The sequence below is a fragment of the Cherax quadricarinatus genome, chromosome 100 (assembly GCF_038502225.1).
Source record: "Cherax quadricarinatus isolate ZL_2023a chromosome 100, ASM3850222v1, whole genome shotgun sequence".
Classification (NCBI taxonomy): Eukaryota; Metazoa; Arthropoda; class Malacostraca; order Decapoda; family Parastacidae; genus Cherax; species Cherax quadricarinatus.
In genome coordinates, this window is record NC_091391.1 from 4057645 (window position 1) to 4079261 (window position 21617).

The 21617-nt window shown below is 48.7% G+C and overlaps 1 protein-coding gene across 1 annotated transcript in view; it reads right to left on the reverse strand.

The window, feature by feature from the left end:
* The window catches only part of LOC128704637 (neuroparsin-A), a 64200-nt gene extending 42832 nt beyond the window's left edge, over positions 1-21368 (reverse strand). The window contains exon 1 of the mRNA XM_053799736.2: positions 21208-21368. The gene's annotated coding sequence lies outside the window, so the exon portion shown is untranslated. The remainder of the gene's footprint in view (positions 1-21207) is intronic.
* Positions 21369-21617: the final 249 nt, after the last annotated feature.

The following is a 21617-nucleotide window of genomic DNA, read 5'->3' on the forward strand; positions in this document are numbered from 1 at the left end:
CTTACTGTGTCATTTCTCTATTTTTTTTGCCTTATGCCCTTGAGTAAGTTCACTGAGATCATGTCCCAGTCACTTTTGAATGTTCACTTAGTGTATCATGCCAGTCAAAGTCAATATGAATCAGTCCACAGTACCAACATTCCCTTACTGACTGAAAGACAATACCTAGCCCTTGAGCAATGTGTTTGTTCTCACAGCTTGTATCTGAGATTTGTTAAAGTGCTGCGAAATGTGAAGTTCAGATTAAGTTCCTATAGATCCGTGAATTACTTATTAACGTAGCCGAGCGGTCAGGCACTAGTAATACTGTCACTCCTGTCTGGACTCCAGCCACAATATCATGCACGCAGGATAGTGCGACTATCCTTGCGATGGCGACTTGTTCAAGTATTCGTTCCTTCCCAGGGGACGCTTTGAGAAGAACTTTACTTGCAACGAGTTATGCCATCTCTTGCTGATGCCACAAGCCGTGCAGAAAGACGTTTCTGTGGTTAGTGTGCTCACTTGAGTGTTGTTGTTGTCCCTTGTGTTTCAGATTGTGATCCCATCCTAGTTGACAGTAGTCAGTGCATTGTAAGAAGTTATTTCTCGAGTAACTTCCACGTTGTTAAAGTTTGTAAGTGTAGTTTCTTTATTGCTGATACCTCATGTCACTGTGTGCGACTCATTGAATATCAGCATTGTTCACCATGTTCATTTCTTTTCTCCTGTGCTTGCAGTTTGAGATAGTAGATTCGTTCTCCTTGCTCATATTGCGTGTTATAGCGTTAATTTTTTTCAACCGGGGGGAGTCATCCACTCCTCCGAGTTTGTTCATTCCTTCCAGTAAGAAAGAACCGATCCCATGTGGTCTGGTGTGATTCGATTCCTGCTCCAGGAAGATCATTCTGACTGTGAAGCCACCAGCACCATCAGTGACTTTCTCATGAACCACGAATTACTGTATCGAACAGCCGAGTTGGGTACTCCTAGCAGAAGAGTATACCAGTTAGTAATTCCACAGTCACTAGTGAATGTAGCCTTACAGCTAGTTCACGATGTACCAGGTGTTGCACACCCTGGTATGGATCGTTCAGTAAAACAAGCCAGATTGAAATACTTTTGGCCTCGTATGGCAACTGATATTTCTGAGTATGTTAGGAAATGTAGTGTCTGCATGCAACATAAAGGCAATGCTAATGGTCCTAATCCAATCCAAGTGTATCCAACTACTAGCGAACCTTGGGAAAGAGTTGCGCTAGATTTGTTAACTAATTTCCGATGTTCCCTCCAAGGTAACAAACATCTGTGTGTTATGGTAGACCATTTCACCAGATATTGCGAGTTAGTTCCTATTGCAGACAAGACTGCCGAGACAGTAGCTAAAGCGTTTAAAGAACGCATTATCTGCAGGCATACCACCCCTAAGTCCCTAGTAACAGATAATGGAGGTGAATTCTGTAATGAAATTCTTGAAAATTTGTGTACCTTGTACAAGATCTCTAAATCCACCATTGTTCCTCATCATCCTGCCAGCAATGGGTTAGCGGAACGAACCAATAAGAAAGTACTTGATGTCTTGAGAGCCACTATCAATCCCAATAGTGAAACTTGGGATGAAGTTATACCTGATGTGCAGTGTGCTATAAATTCTGCTTACAATGTTTCTATAGGTGACACTCCACATTATGCATTGTATGGTGTAGATAAACGTTTGCCTTATGAGTTGTTATATTCTAATCCGAAACCAAATTATAACCCTGATGATTTCGTAGCAACTCGTACCAGCTTAGCTCAAAGTGTTTTTAGAAGAATCCGTGAAACACTTCATAAATCAACAGCAGAATTTACAAGAGTCGCAAATACTCGAGTAAAGCCATCCAAAATCAAAGTAGGTTCGAGAGTTATGCTGACTAATTTTAACAAAACGTCTGCTATGCCAAAGCTTGATCAAAGGTTTGTTGGTCCTTATCGAGTAGTTGAACATATCACTGAAAATAAGTATAAGGTTAGAGAGATTAGTACTGGTCAGTATAAAGAATCGCATTTGGATCATATGAAGTTAGTATGTGATGATAATGATGTTCCAACCCAGACTAATGTGACAGACTCTGACAATCCTCCTGATCCTGTACTCTCTTCCTCTGATACTCAGTCAGATGATCAACCTGAATGTCGTTATTCCCTGCGTACACGACAGGTATTGAGAAATCCTCAAGTATCATTTGTAACTTCCAATTCAGATTTGCCTCAAATGCAGCATGAGTTAGCCAATGCTACAGAGTTTGATCCTCCCAGAGATGATACCCATTCTGCATATGCCAATCTTACCCTAGCAGAGTTGGGGTTAAATGTAAATAACCTGTATAGATGAATAATTACAGTATCAACTTATCAGTATTCAAGAATTTTTTTTTTGTGTTCATGTTCTCTCCGCATTCTGAGAGTTAACAGTCTAGATTTGCGTGCACCGAATCTGCCTTTCTGTTAAACACTCTTTCTTTGTATATATTCCTTCCTCAGAATCCGTAGATCACACGAATACAGATCGATCGATCAAAATTTTTGTTTTTATCACTTGTAATCTCAATGTTGAGTTCGTTGTTCATTTGTTGAGTTTTAAGTTGTACTATAGTATACCTTGTATTGCATTACAGTTTCAGTTACGTAAGCTTTCATTCCAATGTTCTACTTATGTATCTATAATGTTTCATGTTGTGTACTTTGACATTGTATAGAATCAGCCCAAGCCGTATACCTGCCATCTCTAGTTTGTATTAGTTGTATGTCGAGACGACATACATTAGCGTCGCCGAGCTCTCAGTAGTAGTAACCAGTTACCAGTCTAGTAACCAGTTACCGTAACCGTCCGTTGATTCAACTCATATTGTGCTGAGCTGGCACTATTTCAAAACACCCACTGCGGGGTACTGGCCAGCCGCCTAGCCAGTGTTACGAGTGGAAGCAAGGAGATAGGCACGGCTGGCAAGGGCTCTGTCCACATAACAGTAATTACACGTATAACAGCCTACGTGAGTATTTCTACCCTAATCCACGTATCGAACTCCCACATGATAAGACAGGTGTCATTGAGACAGGTGTCATTGAGACAGGTGTCAATGAGACAGGTGTCATTGAGACAGGTGTCATTGAGACAGGTGTCAATGAGACAGATGTCAGTTAGGCAGGTGTCAGTGAGACAGGTGTCAATGAGACATGTGTCAATGAGAGGTGTCGATGAGACAGGTCTCAATGAGACAGGTGTCGATGAGACAGGTGTCAATGAGACAGGTATCGATTAGACAGGTGTCAGTGCGACATGTGTCAATGCGACAGGTGTCAATGAGACAAGTGTCAATGAGACAGGTGTCAATGCAACAGGTGTCAATGAGACAAGTGTCAGTGAGAGAAGTGTCAACGAGACAGGTGTCGATGAGACAGTGTCGATGAGACAGGTGTCAGTTAGACAGGTGTCAATGAGACAGGTGTCGATGAGACAGGTGTCAATGAGACAGATGTCAATGAGGCAGGTGTCAATGAGACAGGTGTCAGTGAGACAGATGTCAATGAGACAGGTGTCAATGAGACAGGTGTCGATGAGACAGGTGTCAGTGAGACAGGTGTCAGTGAGACAGGTGTCAATGAGATAGGTATCATTGAGACAGGTGTCAATGAGACAGGTGTCGATGAGACAGGTGTCGATGGTACAGGTGTCGATGAGACAGATGTCGATCCGAGGAATTGTAGCTACCCTTCCGTATCGCCCTGGCGCTGTACAGCACGTACGGGTTTAGCGCGTCCCCCAATACTACAACTGTGACAACAAACAAAAATGTATTCTGAGAAAAGTGGATTATATTTTTAACGGCGAAGCGCTAAATCCGCACGGATCGCCTAGCACCTGTAAGGCACTAGGACTTGATCCGAGGAAGTGGAGGTAACTCTAGTACCATGGATCAGGAACTCAATAAGTGATATTAATTCGCTATTTTGTCAATATTGTAAAAAATCGAGGGAAATGAAGGAGAGTGATGCGGGTAGTGACCTTGAAGGTGATGCGGGTAGTGACCTTGAAGGTGATGCCTGTAGTGACCTTGAAGGTGATGCGGGTTGTGACCTTGAAGGTGATGCGGGTAGTGACCTTGAAGGTGATGCGGGTAGTGACCTTGAAGGTGATGCGGGTAGTGACCTTGAAGGTGATGCGGGTTGTGACCTTGAAGGTGATGCGGGTAGTGACCTTGAAGGTGATGCGGGTAGTGACCTTGAAGGTGATGCGGGTAGTGACCTTGAAGGTGATGCGGGTTGTGACCTTGAAGGTGATGTGGGTAGTGACCTTGAAGGTGATGCGGGTAGTGACCTTGAAGGTGATGCGGGTAGTGACCTTGAAGGTGATGCGGGTTGTGACCTTGAAGGTGATGCGGGTAGTGACCTTGAAGGTGATGCGGGTAGTGACCTTGAAGGTGATGCGGGTTGTGACCTTGAAGGTGATGCGGGTAGTGACCTTGAAGGTGATGCGGGTTGTGACCTTGAAGGTGATGCGGGTAGTGACCTTGAAGGTGATGCGGGTTGTGACCTTGAAGGTGATGCGGGTAGTGACCTTGAAGGTAATGCGGGTAGTGACCTTGAAGGTAATGCGGGTAGTTACCTTGAAGGTGATGCGGGTAGTGACCTTGAAGGTGATGCGGGTAGTGACCTTGAAGGTGATGCGGGTAGTGACCTTGAAGGTGATGCGGGTAGTGACCTTGAAGGTGATGCGGGTAGTGACCTTGAAGGTGATGCGGGTAGTGACCTTGAAGGTGATGCGGGTAGTGACCTTGAAGGTGATGCGGGTAGTGACCTTGAAGGTGATGCGGGTAGTGACCTTGAAGGTGATGCGGGTAGTGACCTTGAAGGTGATGCGGGTAGTGACCTTGAAGGTGATGCGGGTTGTGACCTTGAAGGTGATGCGGGTAGTGACCTTGAAGGTGATGCGGGTAGTGACCTTGAAGGTGATGCAGGTAGTGACCTTGAAGGTGATGCGGGTAGTGACTTTGAAGGTGATGCGGGTAGTGACCTTGAAGGTGATGCGGGTAGTGACCTTGAAGGTAATGCGGGTAGTGACCTTGAAGGTGATGCGGGTAGTGACCTTGAAGGTGATGCGGGTAGTGACCTTGAAGGTGATGCGGGTAGTGACTTTGAAGGTGACGCGGGTAGTGACCTTGAAGGTGATGCGGGTAGTGACTTTGAAGGTGATGCGGGTAGTGACCTTGGAGGTGATGCGGGTAGTGACCTTGAAAGTGATGCGGGCAGTGACCTTGAAGGTGATGCGGGTAGTGACCTTGAAGGTGATGCGGGTAGTGACCTTGAAGGTGATGCGGGTAGTGACCTTGAAGGTGATGCACGTAGTGACTTTGAAGGTGATGCGGGTAGTGACCTTGGAGGTGATGCGGGTAGTGACTTTGAAGGTGATGCGGGTAGTGACCTTGAAGGTGATGCGGGTAGTGACCTTGAAGGTGATGCGGGTAGTAACCTTGAAGGCGATGCGGGTAGTGACCTTGAAGGTGATGCGGGTAGTAGCCTTGAAGGTGATGCGGGTAGTGACCTTGAAGGTGATGCGGGTAGTGACTTTGAAGGTGATGCGGGTAGTGACCTTGAAGGTGATGCGGGTAGTGACCTTGAAGGTGATGCGGGTAGTGACCTTGAAGGTGATGCGGGTAGTGACATTGAAGGTGATGCGGGTAGTGACCTTGAAGGTGATGCGGGTAGTGACCTTGAAAGTGATGCGGGTAGTGACCTTGATGATGCGAGTAGTGACCTTGAAGGTGATGCGGGTAGTGACCTTGAAGGTGATGCGGGTAGTAGTCTTGAAGGTGATGCGGGTAGTGATCTTGAAGGTGATGCGGGTAGTGACATTGAAGGTGATGCGGGTAGCGACCTTGAAGGTGATGCGGGTAGTGACCTTGAAAGTGATGCGGGTAGTGACCTTGATGATGCGAGTAGTGACCTTGAAGGTGATGCGGGTAGTGACCTTGAAGGTGATGCGGGTAGTGGCTTTGAAGGTGATGCGGGTAGTGACCTTGAAGGTGATGCGGGTAGTGACCTTGAAGGTGATGCGGGTAGTGACCTTGAAGGTGATGCAGGTAGTGGCCTTGAAGGTGATGCGGGTAGTGACCTTGAAGGTGATGCGGGTAGTAGTCTTGAAGGTGATGCGGGTAGTGATCTTGAAGGTGATGCGGGTAGTGACATTGAAGGTGATGCGGGTAGCGACCTTGAAGGTGATGCGGGTAGTGACCTTGAAAGTGATGCGGGTAGTGACCTTGATGATGCGAGTAGTGACCTTGAAGGTGATGCGGGTAGTGACCTTGAAGGTGATGCGGGTAGTGGCTTTGAAGGTGATGCGGGTAGTGACCTTGAAGGTGATGTGGGTAGTGACCTTGAAGGTGATGCGGGTAGTGACCTTGAAGGTGATGCAGGTAGTGGCCTTGAAGGTGATGCGGGTAGTGACCTTGAAGGTGATGCGGGTAGTGACCTTGAAGGTGATGCGGGTAGTGACCTTGAAGGTGATGCGGGTAGTGACCTTGAACGAGTGATGCAGATAGTGACCTTGAACGAGTGATACAGATAGTGACCTTGAACTAGTGATGCAGATAGTGACCTTGAACGAGTGATGCAGATAGTGACCTTGAACTAGTGATGCAGATAGTGACCTTGAACTAGTGATGCAGATAGTGACCTTGAACTAGTGATGCAGATAGTGACCTTGAACTAGTGATGCAGATAGTGACCTTGAACTAGTGATACAGTGAATCGGTCGCTTTATATACATCTCTGTGACTCCCTCTCTCCAGCTGTGACTCCCTCTCTCCAGCTCTGTGACTCCCTCTCTCCAGCTGTGACTCCCTCTCTCCAGCTCTGTGACTCCCTCTCTCCAGCTGTGACTCCCTCTCTCCAGCTCTGTGACTCCCTCTCTCCAGCTGTGACTCCCTCTCTCCAGCTGTGACTCCCTCTCTCCAGCTGTGACTCCCTCTCTCCAGCTGTGACTCCCTCTCTCCAGCTGTGACTCCCTCTCTCCAGCTGTGACTCCCTCTCTCCAGCTGTGACTCCCTCTCTCCAGCTGTGACTCCCTCTCTCCAGCTCTGTGACTCCCTCTCTCCAGCTGTGACTCCCTCTCTCCAGCTGTGACTCCCTCTCTCCAGCTGTGACTCCCTCTCTCCAGCTGTGACTCCCTCTCACCAGCTGTGACTCCCTCTCTCCAGCTGTGACTCCCTATCTCCAGCTCTGTGACTCCCTCTCTCCAGCTGTGACTCCCTCTCTCCAGCTCTGTGACTCCCTCTCTCCAGCTCTGTGACTCCCTCTCTCTAGCTCTGTGACTCCCTCTCTCCAGCTCTGTGACTCGCTCTCTCCAGCTCTGTGACTCGCTCTCTCCAGCTGTGACTCCCTCTCTCCAGCTCTGTGACTCCCTCTCTCCAGCTGTGACTCCCTCTCTCCAGCTCTGTGACTCCCTCTCTCCAGCTCTGTGACTCCCTCTCTCCAGCTCTGTGACTCCCTCACTCCAGCTCTGTGACTCGCTCTCTCCAGCTCTGTGACTCGCTCTCTCCAGCTGTGACTCCCTCTCTCCAGCTCTGTGACTCCCTCTCTCCAGCTCTGTGACTCCCTCTATCCAGCTCTGTGACTCCCTCTCTCCAGCTCTGTGACTCGCTCTCTCCAGCTGTGACTCCCTCTCTCCAGCTCTGTGACTCCCTCTCTCCAGCTCTGTGACTCCCTCTCTCCAGCTGTGACTCCCTCTCTCCAGCTCTGTGACTCCCTCTCTCCAGCTCTGTGACTCCCTCTCTCCAGCTCTGTGACTCCCTCTCTCCAGCTCTATGACTCGCTCTCTCCAGCTCTGTGACTCCCTCTCTCCAGCTCTGTGACTCCCTCTCTCCAGCTGTGACTCCCTCTCTCCAGCTGTGACTCCCTCTCTCCAGCTCTGTGACTCCCTCTCTCCAGCTGTGACTCCCTCTCTCCAGCTCTGTGACTCCCTCTCTCCAGCTCTGTGACTCCCTCTCTCCAGCTCTGTGACTCCCTCTCTCCAGCTCTGTGACTCCCTCTCTCCAGCTCTGTGACTCCCTCTCTCCAGCTCTGTGACTCCCTCTATCCAGCTCTGTGACTCCCTCTCTCCAGCTCTGTGACTCGCTCTCTCCAGCTGTGACTCCCTCTCTCCAGCTCTGTGACTCCCTCTCTCCAGCTCTGTGACTCCCTCTCTCCAGCTGTGACTCCCTCTCTCCAGCTCTGTGACTCCCTCTCTCCAGCTCTGTGACTCCCTCTCTCCAGCTCTGTGACTCCCTCTCTCCAGCTCTATGACTCGCTCTCTCCAGCTCTGTGACTCCCTCTCTCCAGCTCTGTGACTCCCTCTCTCCAGCTGTGACTCCCTCTCTCCAGCTGTGACTCCCTCTCTCCAGCTCTGTGACTCCCTCTCTCCAGCTGTGACTCCCTCTCTCCAGCTCTGTGACTCCCTCTCTCCAGCTCTGTGACTCCCTCTCTCCAGCTCTGTGACTCCCTCTCTCCAGCTCTGTGACTCCCTCTCTCCAGCTCTGTGACTCCCTCTCTCCAGCTCTGTGACTCGCTCTCTCCAGCTCTGTGACTCCCTCTCTCCAGCTGTGACTCCCTCTCTCCAGCTCTGTGACTCCCTCTCTCCAGCTCTGTGACTCCCTCTCTCCAGCTCTGTGACTCCCTCTCTCCAGCTCTGTGACTCCCTCTCTCCAGCTCTGTGACTCCCTCTCTCCAGCTCTGTGACTCGCTCTCTCCAGCTGTGACTCCCTCTCTCCAGCTCTGTGACTCCCTCTCTCCAGCTCTGTGACTCCCTCTATCCAGCTCTGTGACTCCCTCTCTCCAGCTCTGTGACTCGCTCTCTCCAGCTGTGACTCCCTCTCTCCAGCTCTGTGACTCCCTCTCTCCAGCTCTGTGACTCCCTCTCTCCAGCTGTGACTCCCTCTCTCCAGCTCTGTGACTCCCTCTCTCCAGCTCTGTGACTCCCTCTCTCCAGCTCTGTGACTCCCTCTCTCCAGCTCTATGACTCGCTCTCTCCAGCTCTGTGACTCCCTCTCTCCAGCTCTGTGACTCCCTCTCTCCAGCTGTGACTCCCTCTCTCCAGCTGTGACTCCCTCTCTCCAGCTCTGTGACTCCCTCTCTCCAGCTGTGACTCCCTCTCTCCAGCTCTGTGACTCCCTCTCTCCAGCTCTGTGACTCCCTCTCTCCAGCTCTGTGACTCCCTCTCTCCAGCTCTGTGACTCCCTCTCTCCAGCTCTGTGACTCCCTCTCTCCAGCTCTGTGACTCGCTCTCTCCAGCTCTGTGACTCCCTCTCTCCAGCTCTGTGACTCGCTCTCTCCAGCTCTGTGACTCCCTCTCTCCAGCTCTGTGACTCGCTCTCTCCAGCTCTGTGACTCCCTCTCTCCAGCTCTGTGACTCCCTCTCTCCAGCTCTGTGACTCCCTCTCTCCAGCTCTGTGACTCCCTCTCTCCAGCTCTGTGACTCGCTCTCTCCAGCTCTGTGACTCCCTCTCTCCAGCTCTGTGACTCCCTCTCTCCAGCTCTGTGACTCCCTCTCTCCAGCTCTGTGACTCCCTCTCTCCAGCTCTGTGACTCCCTCTCTCCAGCTCTGTGACTCGCTCTCTCCAGCTCTGTGACTCCCTCTCTCCAGCTCTGTGACTCCCTCTCTCCAGCTCTGTGACTCCCTCTCTCCAGCTCTGTGACTCCCTCTCTCCAGCTGTGACTCCCTCTCTCCAGCTCTGTGACTCCCTCTCTCCAGCTCTGTGACTCCCTCTCTCCAGCTCTGTGACTCCCTCTCTCCAGCTCTGTGACTCCCTCTCTCCAGCTCTGTGACTCCCTCTCTCCAGCTCTGTGACTCGCTCTCTCCAGCTCTGTGACTCCCTCTCTCCAGCTCTGTGACTCGCTCTCTCCAGCTCTGTGACTCCCTCTCTCCAGCTCTGTGACTCGCTCTCTCCAGCTCTGTGACTCCCTCTCTCCAGCTCTGTGACTCCCTCTCTCCAGCTTTGTGACTCCCTCTCTCCAGCTCTGTGACTCCCTCTCTCCAGCTCTGTGACTCGCTCTCTCCAGCTCTGTGACTCCCTCTCTCCAGCTCTGTGACTCCCTCTCTCCAGCTCTGTGACTCCCTCTCTCCAGCTCTGTGACTCCCTCTCTCCAGCTCTGTGACTCCCTCTCTCCAGCTCTGTGACTCGCTCTCTCCAGCTCTGTGACTCCCTCTCTCCAGCTCTGTGACTCCCTCTCTCCAGCTCTGTGACTCCCTCTCTCCAGCTCTGTGACTCCCTCTCTCCAGCTGTGACTCCCTCTCTCCAGCTCTGTGACTCCCTCTCTCCAGCTCTGTGACTCGCTCTCTCCAGCTCTGTGACTCGCTCTCTCCAGCTCTGTGACTCTCTCTCTCCAGCTCTGTGACTCGCTCTCTCCAGCTCTGTGACTCCCTCTCTCCAGCTCTGTGACTCGCTCTCTCCAGCTCTGTGACTCCCTCTCTCCAGCTCTGTGACTCCCTCTCTCCAGCTCTGTGACTCCCTCTCTCCAGCTCTGTGACTCCCTCTCTCCAGCTGTGACTCCCTCTCTCCAGCTCTGTGACTCCCTCTCTCCAGCTCTGTGACTCCCTCTCTCCAGCTCTGTGACTCCCTCTCTCCAGCTCTGTGACTCGCTCTCTCCAGCTGTGACTCCCTCTCTCCAGCTCTGTGACTCCCTCTCTCCAGCTCTGTGACTCCCTCTCTCCAGCTCTGTGACTCCCTCTCTCCAGCTCTGTGACTCCCTCTCTCCAGCTCTGTGACTCGCTCTCTCCAGCTGTGACTCGCTCTCTCCAGCTCTGTGACTCCCTCTCTCCAGCTCTGTGACTCCCTCTCTCCAGCTCTGTGACTCCCTCTCTCCAGCTGTGACTCCCTCTCTCCAGCTCTGTGACTCCCTCTCTCCAGCTCTGTGACTCCCTCTCTCCAGCTCTGTGACTCGCTCTCTCCAGCTCTGTGACTCCCTCTCTCCAGCTCTGTGACTCGCTCTCTCCAGCTCTGTGACTCCCTCTCTCCAGCTCTGTGACTCGCTCTCTCCAGCTCTGTGACTCCCTCTCTCCAGCTCTGTGACTCCCTCTCTTCAGCTCTGTGACTCTCTCTCTCCAGCTCTGTGACTCCCTCTCTCCAGCTCTGTGACTCTCTCTCTCCAGCTCTGTGACTCCCTCTCTCCAGCTCTGTGACTCCCTCTCTCCAGCTCTGTGACTCCCTCTCTCCAGCTCTGTGACTCTCTCTCTCCAGCTCTGTGACTCCCTCTCTCCAGCTCTGTGACTCTCTCTCTCCAGCTCTGTGACTCTCTCTCTCCAGCTCTGTGACTCTCTCCAGCTGTTGTAAATACTTTATTGATTGATCTAGCCTCACCGAATTTTGGACACTGGCTTCTACCCTCGTCACGTTATAATAATAATAATAATAATAATAATAATAATAATAATAATATCTTTATTTCTACCAGTACATGTACAAGGTATACAAGTACATGTACAAGGTATACAAGTACATGTACAAGGTATACAAGTACATGTACAAGGTATACAAGTACATGTACAGGGTATACAAGTACATGTACAAGGTATACAAGTACACGTACAAGGTATATAAGTACATGTACAAGGTATACAAGTACATGTACAAGGTATACAAGTACATGTACAAGGTATACAGACCATAGCTGACATCAGTGACATACTACTATATAGAAAGTCCCTTGTTATGCTGAGCATTTCCCGCAAATTAGGTCAGTTTTGTCCCAGGATGCGACCCACACCAGTCCACTAACACCCAGGATGTGACCCACACCAGTCCACTAACACCCAGGATGTGACCCACACCAGTCCACTAACACCCAGGGTGCGACCCACACCAGTCCACTAACACCATCACTCACGAAATCGTAATGACACGATTGCAAACAAACCATACCACGGGCGGGATTTGAACCCGCGGTCAAAGAGTCCGTCGTATGATTTCACTAACACCCTGGTACCTATATTGCTGATGGGTGTACACAGAACATAGGCCAGCGTTTCTGTGTTCCCTGATCCTAATATCCAGTATATGTAGGAGAAACAGCCATACCTCTGGATATTAGGATCACGGAATACGAAAACACTTGCAACAGTGATGACCGCAGCAACACTAGTGTGCAACACAAATACATAGGCAACAAGTGCTGTCTATGTATTTGACTAAAGAAGCCTACTGTGTAGGCGATACCTTTCATCAATAAACATACCCAACTGTTCCACACGTGTCTTAATCATCAATTGGCGTCAGTTCCAGAGACATTTAGCGAGGAAGAAGTGAGGCACATCCCCCGTGTTGAAACGCAACTTATGTGACCTGTTGTGTAAGTAGTAGTAGTAGTAGTAGTAGTAGTAGTAGTAGTAGTAGTAGTAGTAGTAGTAGTAGTAGTAGTAGTAGTAGTAGTAGTAGTAGTAGTAGTAGTAGTAGTAGTAATAATAATAATAATAATAATAATAATAATAATAATAATAATAATAATAATAATAATCTGTGTTTCTACCGACAGCTTGATAAATTAGACACATATGAAGCATCTGGGTATCTATATTGAATGGTGAGGACCAGAAGGACAGATGAAGTCACTGTGTGGCGAAACGTTCTTAAAAGTTGCATATTTGCCTAATTTATCAGTATGATATACTATAAAGTCCCTGGTTATGCAGAGAATTTCCCGCAACTTAGGTTAATTTTGTCCCCAGGATGCCACCCACACCAGTCCACTAACACCCAGGTACCTGTTTTACTGCTAGGTGAACGGGGATAGCAGGTGTCAGAATATAGTATTCTAACTGCTGTACATGTGGCTAGCTGGTCCAGTGGCTAACGCGACGGTCTGGAGTTTTGAGATTCTCTGACCGCGAGTTCTACTCCCACCCGTGGTATGATTTACTGTTAGGCAAGACACATATGCAACAGTTAGACAACTTTATTCTTAAACGTTTCGCCTACACAGTAGGCTTCTTCAGTCGAATACAGAAAGTAGGCAGGAACAGTAGAGATGTGAAGACGATGTAATCAGTCCATCACCCTTAAAGTCGTAGAATTTGAGGTTGTCAGTCCCTCGGCCTGGAGAAGTTCAGTTCCATAGTCAGGAACTATCTGAAGATCAAGCGACAGTGCGGAGACTTAAATACTGTCGGAAGGAGAGGTGAAGGGTAGTAGTAGTAGTAGTAGTAGTAGTAGTAGTAGTAGTGAGAGGCAATTGAGAGGTCATGTCCCTCTCAGATCCAACCCTTCTCACTTGAAAAGCTTGTCCAAGGTGTTTTCTGTACCAAGATGCCACGTGTTGCAGTGTCTGACAAGATGAACATCAAAATGGTATACAATACCGACAGGTTGTTAGGCAAGACACATATGCAACAGTTAGACAACTGTTGCATATGTGTCTTGCCTAACAACCTGTCGGTATTGTATACCATTTTGATGTTCATCTTGTCAGACACTGCAACACGTGGCATCTTGGTACAGAAAACACCTTGGACAAGCTTTTCAAGTGAGAAGGGTTGGATCTGAGAGGGACATGACCTCTCAATTGCCTCTCACTACTACTACTACTACTACTACTACTACTACTACTACCCTTCACCTCTCCTTCCGACAGTATTTAAGTCTCCGCACTGTCGCTTGATCTTCAGATAGTTCCTGACTATGGAACTGAACTTCTCCAGGCCGAGGGACTGACAACCTCAAATTCTACGACTTTAAGGGTGATGGACTGATTACATCGTCTTCACATCTCTACTGTTCCTGCCTACTTTCTGTATTCGACTGAAGAAGCCTACTGTGTAGGCGAAACGTTTCGGAATAAAGTTGTCTAACTGTTGCATATGTGTCTTGCCTAACAACCTGTCGGTATTGTATACCATTTTGATGTTCATGATTTACTGTACATGTCTTGCTTATCAACTTGCCGGTAACTTTAAATATAGGTAAAATACTTAAATGAGAAGGGTTGGATTTGAGGGTTCAGTAGCGCATGAGTTAGTTATCAGACCTTATTCCTTGGGTAGCAGAGAAAACGTGTTGGGCAGATATGTTTGTTAGTGGGTTCGTAACAAAGTTGGTAGAATTACCGACAATATGTAAAGTAAAAGGACACAAGTGCAACTAATGTGACATTTTATTGTGGCAACGTTTCGCTCTTCAGGAGCTTTGTCAGCCTTTGTCAAGCTTTGTCATCGGCTTGATAAAGCTCCTGGAGAGCGAAACGTTGCCACAATAAAATGTCACATTGGTTGCACTTGTGTCCTTTTAATCTACTTAGTGGGTTTGTGCTTGAGAGGGACCTGCCTAGCATGGGCCAGTAGGACTGCCCATACTAGGCCATGGAGCTGAACTCTTCTCCAGTCAGAGGGACTGACTACCTCAAATACGTTTTTCTCCAAGGTCGATGGACTGATTGCATCTTTATTTCGTCACTGCTGATCACTTTGTATTTGACTGAGGAAGTCTACTGTGCAGGCGAAACGTTTCATCAACAAAGTTACCCAAATGTTGCACATGTGTCTTAATCTTCAACTTATCAGTATTTCGTACCATTTCTAAAAGTACTCTTTCTCTTGTGTTCATGTATACCATTATCAGATTCACAAATACTGGGGTTATTAGGGTCAGGAGTGTTAGGGAAACGTAACCCTAACATACGTGATACCGCGATCCCCAGTGGTGACTTGTACTTAGCTCAGTAGCAACGTTACTATTGGTTTAGAAAGACACGAAGTCGTAATGACACGATTGTAAACAAACCATACCACGGGTGGGATTTGAACCCGTGGTCAGAGTCTCAAAACTCCAGACTGTAGCTTTGGCTAGCTGGTCCAGTGGCTAACGCGACGGTCTGGAGTTTTGAGACTCTGACCGCGGGTTCAAATCCCGCCCGTGGTATGGTTTAAAAAGACACATAAGCAAACACTAGGAGACATATTAGGAAACGTTTCGGTCCTGGGACCTTGATCACTTCTAACATAGAGGTAGAAAGACATTATATATAGGCGGAGAGTCTTTCTACCTCTGTATGTTAGAAGTGATCAAGGTCCCAGGACCGAAACGTTTCCTAATATGTCTCCTAGTGTTTGCTTACGTGTCTTTCTGAACCAACTTGTCGGTATTTATTACCAAGGTTTATACCAACGTTGCTACTAACGTTTCAAAAGTGTTCGACAGAAAACTAGCTAAAATTTCTACCAGCTCACTAACTACTATTAGTATATAAGCTCCAGCCTCCTTTCCTCTGCTCCAGAGCCTCCACGACTACGGTGCTCTTCGCACCAACTACAAGGCTGAGGGACTGATTACCTCATCTTCTGTATATAGTTTTACTGTCATCAAATTATGTCCAGGAATTTGTATTGATGAAGCCACTGGATGGCGAAACGTATACAGTAAAGATACCCAGATGTTGTTGTAGGAACCTGATACAAAAACCCAAACATGAGTCTGGTACTTTGTCACACACCCATGTGGGGGATGTGACAAAGTATATGTGGGGGAAACAGTCAGATCTCTGGACATAAGGATCACAGAACACAAAAATGCTTGCAGTAATGATGACTAAAAACGCTTGTGTTCAACATAGGGACGATGTTGGACACCTCGTGAAATTCATTGAGGCTAAACTAGTGATTAAAGAAGACGATTTAAGACGGAGAAAATGCATAGAAGCTGCACTAATTACTGTCAGTAACACTACAAAGCAAAAGTCTGGTAGTTACAGTATCTCAAAATTGTTAATTAACAAGATATTACCCATTCTGGAAACTGCTGTTACATGATGTCAACAGGTCCCTCTGTAACCATCCGTCTCACCACCTTAGTTCCACTACTACTGCTACTACTACTACTACTAACGCGACGGTCTGGAGTTTTGAGATTCTGACCGCGGGTTCAAACCCCACCCGTGTTATGGTTTGTTTGCAATAGTGTCATTACGATTTCGTGAGTTACTACTACCACCACTACCACCTCTATCCACGCGACTCTTCACCTGACTCCTGCCACTGATTACATCGTCTTCAAGTATCTTCTGCTTCTATCAACTTTTCTGTACTCGACTGAAGAAACCTACTGTGTAGGCGAAACGTTTCGTAATAAAGATACCTAACTGTTGCATATGTGTCTTACCTAACAACATGGGCCAGTAGGCCTGCCTCAGTGCTCTTCCTTGATGTTCGTGTGTAAGACTGCATTGTGTTGGTGTCGTGGTCTTTAGGTCCTCAACCTTCAAGTGACGCGACGTTGCTAACATTAACCCAAGTCCACAAACTGACCTTTGGCCTTCAGTCCCCACAGGTACACGGACCTTGGTGGTAAATAAGACACATGTGCGACACTTGGGTATCTTTATTGTGGGAACATTTCGCCACACAGTGGCTTCATCAGTCCAAAAAAAAAGAATAGTGAAAATCAGAAGAAGATTGAAGTAATCAGTCCCTCAGCCTAGAGACTGATGAAGCCACTGTGTGGCGAAACGTTTCCACAATAAAGATTCCCGAATGTTGCACAATTTTCTCATTTATCAACTTCTCGGTTTTCTAAACTGTTTATTGAAACACACCTTGGTGTCCACACCTTGGTGTCCACACCTTGGTGTCCACACCTTGGTGTCCACACCTTGGTGTCCACACCTTGGTGTCCACACCTTGGTGTCCACACCTTGGTGTCCACACCTTGGTGTCCACACCTTGGTGTCCACACCTTGGTGTACACACCTTGGTGTCCACACCTTGGTGTCCACACCTTGGTGTCCACACCTTGGTGTCCACACCTTGGTGTCCACACCTTGGTGTCCACACCTTGGTGTCCACACCTTGGTGTCCACACCTTGGTGTCCACACCTTGGTGTCCACACCTTGGTGTACACACCTTGGTGTCCACACCTTGGTGTCCACACCTTGGTGTCCACACCTTGGTGTCCACACCTTGGTGTCCACACCTTGGTGTACACACCTTGGTGTCCACACCTTGGTGTCCACACCTTGGTGTACACACCTTGGTGTCCACACCTTGGTGTACACACCTTGGTGTCCACACCTTGGTGTCCACACCTTGGTGTACACACCTTGGTGTCCACACCTTGGTGTCCACACCTTGGTGTCCACACCTTGGTGTCCACACCTTGGTGTCCACACCTTGGTGTCCACACCTTGGTGTCCACACCTTGGTGTACACACCTTGGTGTCCACACCTTGGTGTCCACACCTTGGTGTCCACACCTTGGTGTCCACACCTTGGTGTACACACCTTGGTGTCCACACCTTGGTGTCCACACCTTGGTGTCCACACCTTGGTGTACACACCTTGGTGTCCACACCTTGGTGTCCACACCTTGGTGTCCACACCTTGGTGTCCACACCTTGGTGTCCACACCTTGGTGTCCACACCTTGGAATACACACCTTGGTGTACACACCTTGGTGTCCACACCTTGGTGTCCACACCTTGGTGTCCACACCTTGGTGTACACACCTTGGTGTACACACCTTGGTGTCCACACCTTGGTGTCCACACCTTGGTGTCCACACCTTGGTGTCCACACCTTGGTGTCCACACCTTGGTGTACACACCTTGGTGTCCACACCTTGGCGTCCACACCTTGGCGTCCACACCTTGGTGTCCACACCTTGGTGTACACACCTTGGTGTCCACACCTTGGCGTCCACACCTTGGCGTCCACACCTTGGTGTCCACACCTTGGTGTCCACACCTTGGTGTCCACACCTTGGTGTCCACACCTTGGTGTACACACCTTGGTGTCCACACCTTGGTGTCCACACCTTGGTGTACACACCTTGGTGTCCACACCTTGGTGTACACACCTTGGTGTCCACACCTTGGTGTACACACCTTGGTGTCCACACCTTGGTGTACACACCTTGGTGTACACACCTTGGTGTCCACACCTTGGTGTACACACCTTGGTGTCCACACCTTGGTGTCCACACCTTGGTGTCCACACCTTGGTGTCCACACCTTGGTGTCCACACCTTGGTGTCCACACCTTGGTGTCCACACCTTGGTGTCCACACCTTGGTGTACACACCTTGGTGTCCACACCTTGGTGTCCACACACCTTGGTGTCCACACCTTGGTGTACACACCTTGGTGTCCACACACCTTGGTGTACACACCTTGGTGTCCACCTTGGTGTCCACACCTTGGTGTACACACCTTGGTGTACACACCTTGGTGTCCACACCTTGGTGTCCACACCTTGGTGTACACACCTTGGTGTCCACACCTTGGTGTCCACACCTTGGTGTCCACACCGTGGTGTACACACCTGGGTGTACACACACACTTGGTGTACACACCTTGGTGTACACACCTTGGTGTCCACGCCTTGGTGTACACACCTTGGTGTCCACACCTTGGTGTACACACCTTGGTGTCCACGCCTTGGTGTACACACCTTGGTGTCCACACCTTGGTGTACACACCTTGGTGTCCACACCTTGGTGTACACACCTTGGTGTACACACCTTGGTGTCCACGCCTTGGTGTACACACCTTGGTGTCCACGCCTTGGTGTACACACCTTGGTGTCCACGCCTTGGTGTCCACACCTTGGTGTACACACCTTGGTGTACACACCTTGGTGTCCACACCTTGGTGTACACACCTTGGTGTCCACGCCTTGGTGTACACACCTTGGTGTACACACCTTGGTGTCCACGCCTTGGTGTCCACACCTTGGTGTCCACACCTTGGTGTCCACACCTTGGTGTACACACCTTGGTGTACACACCTTGGTGTCCACGCCTTGGTGTCCACACCTTGGTGTACACACCTTGGTGTCCACACCTTGGTGTACACACCTTGGTGTACACACCTTGGTGTCCACACCTTGGTGTACACACCTTGGTGTCCACGCCTTGGTGTCCACACCTTGGTGTACACACCTTGGTGTCCACACCTTGGTGTACACACCTTGGTGTACACACCTTGGTGTCCACACCTTGGTGTCCACACCTTGGTGTCCACGCCTTGGTGTACACACCTTGGTGTACACACCTTGGTGTCCACACCTTGGTGTCCACACCTTGGTGTACACACCTTGGTGTCCACACCTTGGTGTACACACCTTGGTGTACACACCTTGGTGTCCACACCTTGGTGTACACACCTTGGTGTCCACACCTTGGTGTCCACACCTTGGTGTCCACACCTTGGTGTACACACCTTGGTGTCCACACCTTGGTGTACACACCTTGGTGTACACACCTTGGTATCCACGCCTTGGTGTACACGCCTTGGTGTACACACCTTGGTGTCCACGCCTTGGTGTACACACCTTGGTGTACACACCTTGGTGTACACACCTTGGTGTACACACCTTGGTGTACACACCTTGGTGTACACACCTTGGTGTACACGCCTTGGTGTACACACCTTGGTGTCCACACCTTGGTGTACACACCTTGGTGTACACACCTTGGTGTACACACCTTGGTGTACACACCTTGGTGTACACACCTTGGTGTACACACCTTGGTGTACACACCTTGGTGTACACACCTTGGTGTACACACCTTGGTGTCCACACCTTGGTGTACACACCTTGGTGTACACACCTTGGTGTCCACGCCTTGGTGTACACACCTTGGTGTCCACGCCTTGGTGTCCACACCTTGGTGTCCACACCTTGGTGTACACACCTTGGTGTACACACCTTGGTGTCCACACCTTGGTGTCCACACCTTGGTGTACACACCTTGGTGTACACATCGTAATAGTTTGCTTGGTAATTGTGGTTGTCATGGTTGTCTTGTTGGTTGTTTCTGTTGCAGAGGTGATTGTTGCTGCTATTATGAATTTAGGGTGGTTGTAGTAATTGTGGTTGCTCGTGTAGTGGTTGTACTTCTACTGGCTTTGGTGGTTGTAGCTATTGTCTTGTGATTATTCGAAGATGTGATGGTAATAGCGATTGTGGTTGTTTGGATAGTTGTGATTGTGAAAATGGTAAATGTCAGGTTATAAGAATTTTGTGATATTTTGTTTGTAATAATGGTTGTATTGGTGGTTGTGGTTGTTGGGAGGGTAGTTGCGATAAGCATTGTGAAATTGTGATTGTAAATGTCCTGATTTATTGTAATGATTGTGTAATTTCCAGTCTTAGGTAGACGTGAGTATAATTATCATTCTAAGTGTAAATTACTTAGAATAACCCAAAACAAAGTCAGACTTATTTCTATTGGAGTTATTAACACTTCTCCTGTGGTGATTGTGGTAGTGGTTTAATTGTTGGATGTTGTAGTTGTGGTAGTTTAGTGTGGTGAAGATTGTGGTAGTTTAGTGTGGTTGAAGATGTGGTAGTTTAATGTGGTGAAGATTGTGGTAGTTTAGTGTGGTTGAAGATGTGGTAGTTTAATGTGGTGAAGATTGTGGTAGTTTAGTATGATTGGAGATTGTGGTGGTTTAGCATGGTTGAAGATTGTGGTAGTTTAGTATGGTTGAAGATTGTGGTAGTTTAATATGATTGGAGATTGTGGTAGTTTAGTATGGTTGAAGATTGTGGTAGTTTAATATGACTGAAGATTGTGGTAGTTTAATATGATTGGAGATTGTGGTAGTTTAGCATGGTTGAAGATTGTGGTAGTTTAGTGTGGTGAAGATTGTGGTAGTTTAGTGTGGTTGAAGATGTGGTAGTTTAATGTGGTGAAGATTGTGGTAGTTTAGTATGGTTGAAGATTGTGGTAGTTTAATATGATTGGAGATTGTGGTAGTTTAGCATGGTTGAAGATTGTGGTAGTTTATTGTGATTGGAGATTGTGGTAGTTTAGCATGGTTGAAGATTGTGGTAGTTTAATGTGATTGGAGATTGTGGTAGTTTAATATGATTGGAGATTGTGGTAGTTTAATATGACTGAAGATTGTGGTAGTTTAGCATGGTTGAAGATGTGGTAGTTTAATGTGGTGAAGATTGTGGTAGTTTAGCATGGTTGAAGATTGTGGTAGTTTAGCATGGTTGAAGATGTGGTAGTTTAATGTGGTGAAGATTGTGGTAGTTTAGCATGGTTGAAGATTGTGGTAGTTTAGCATGGTTGAAGATTGTGGTAGTTTAGCATGGTTGAAGATGTGGTAGTTTAATGTGGTGAAGATTGTGGTATTTTAGCATGGTTGAAGGTGGTGGTTGTAGATGATTGTGAACGTTGCTGTTATGATTGTGGCTTTGTTAGATAAAGTACAGATGGACTTACTTGTTGGAGGGATTAGTAGTAGTGGTGGTGGTGGTGGTGGTGACAGCGGCGATGGTGGTGGTGATTGGTGGTGATGGTGGAGAGGAGGGGGTGGTGGTGGTGGTGGTGAGGGAGTGGGAGAGGCGGTAGCATCAACCAGACCCCAGATGCTGAAGCAAAATACTCAGACCCGACCTCACTGAACCGCCACTTTTATTGTGAGGCATCACGTGACCGCTCAACCCCCCCCCAGCCCCTCCTCCTCATGGACCCCCCCCCCCTTCCTCATGAACTTCTCCCCAACATATACTTCCCCATGGCACCAAATGGTTTTTCCCCTCCCACACTCCACCTCAGCACTAGCTACCACCCCGGTGGCCGGGTGGGTAAAGCTCCCGCTTCACACACGGAGGGCCCGGGTTCGATTCCCG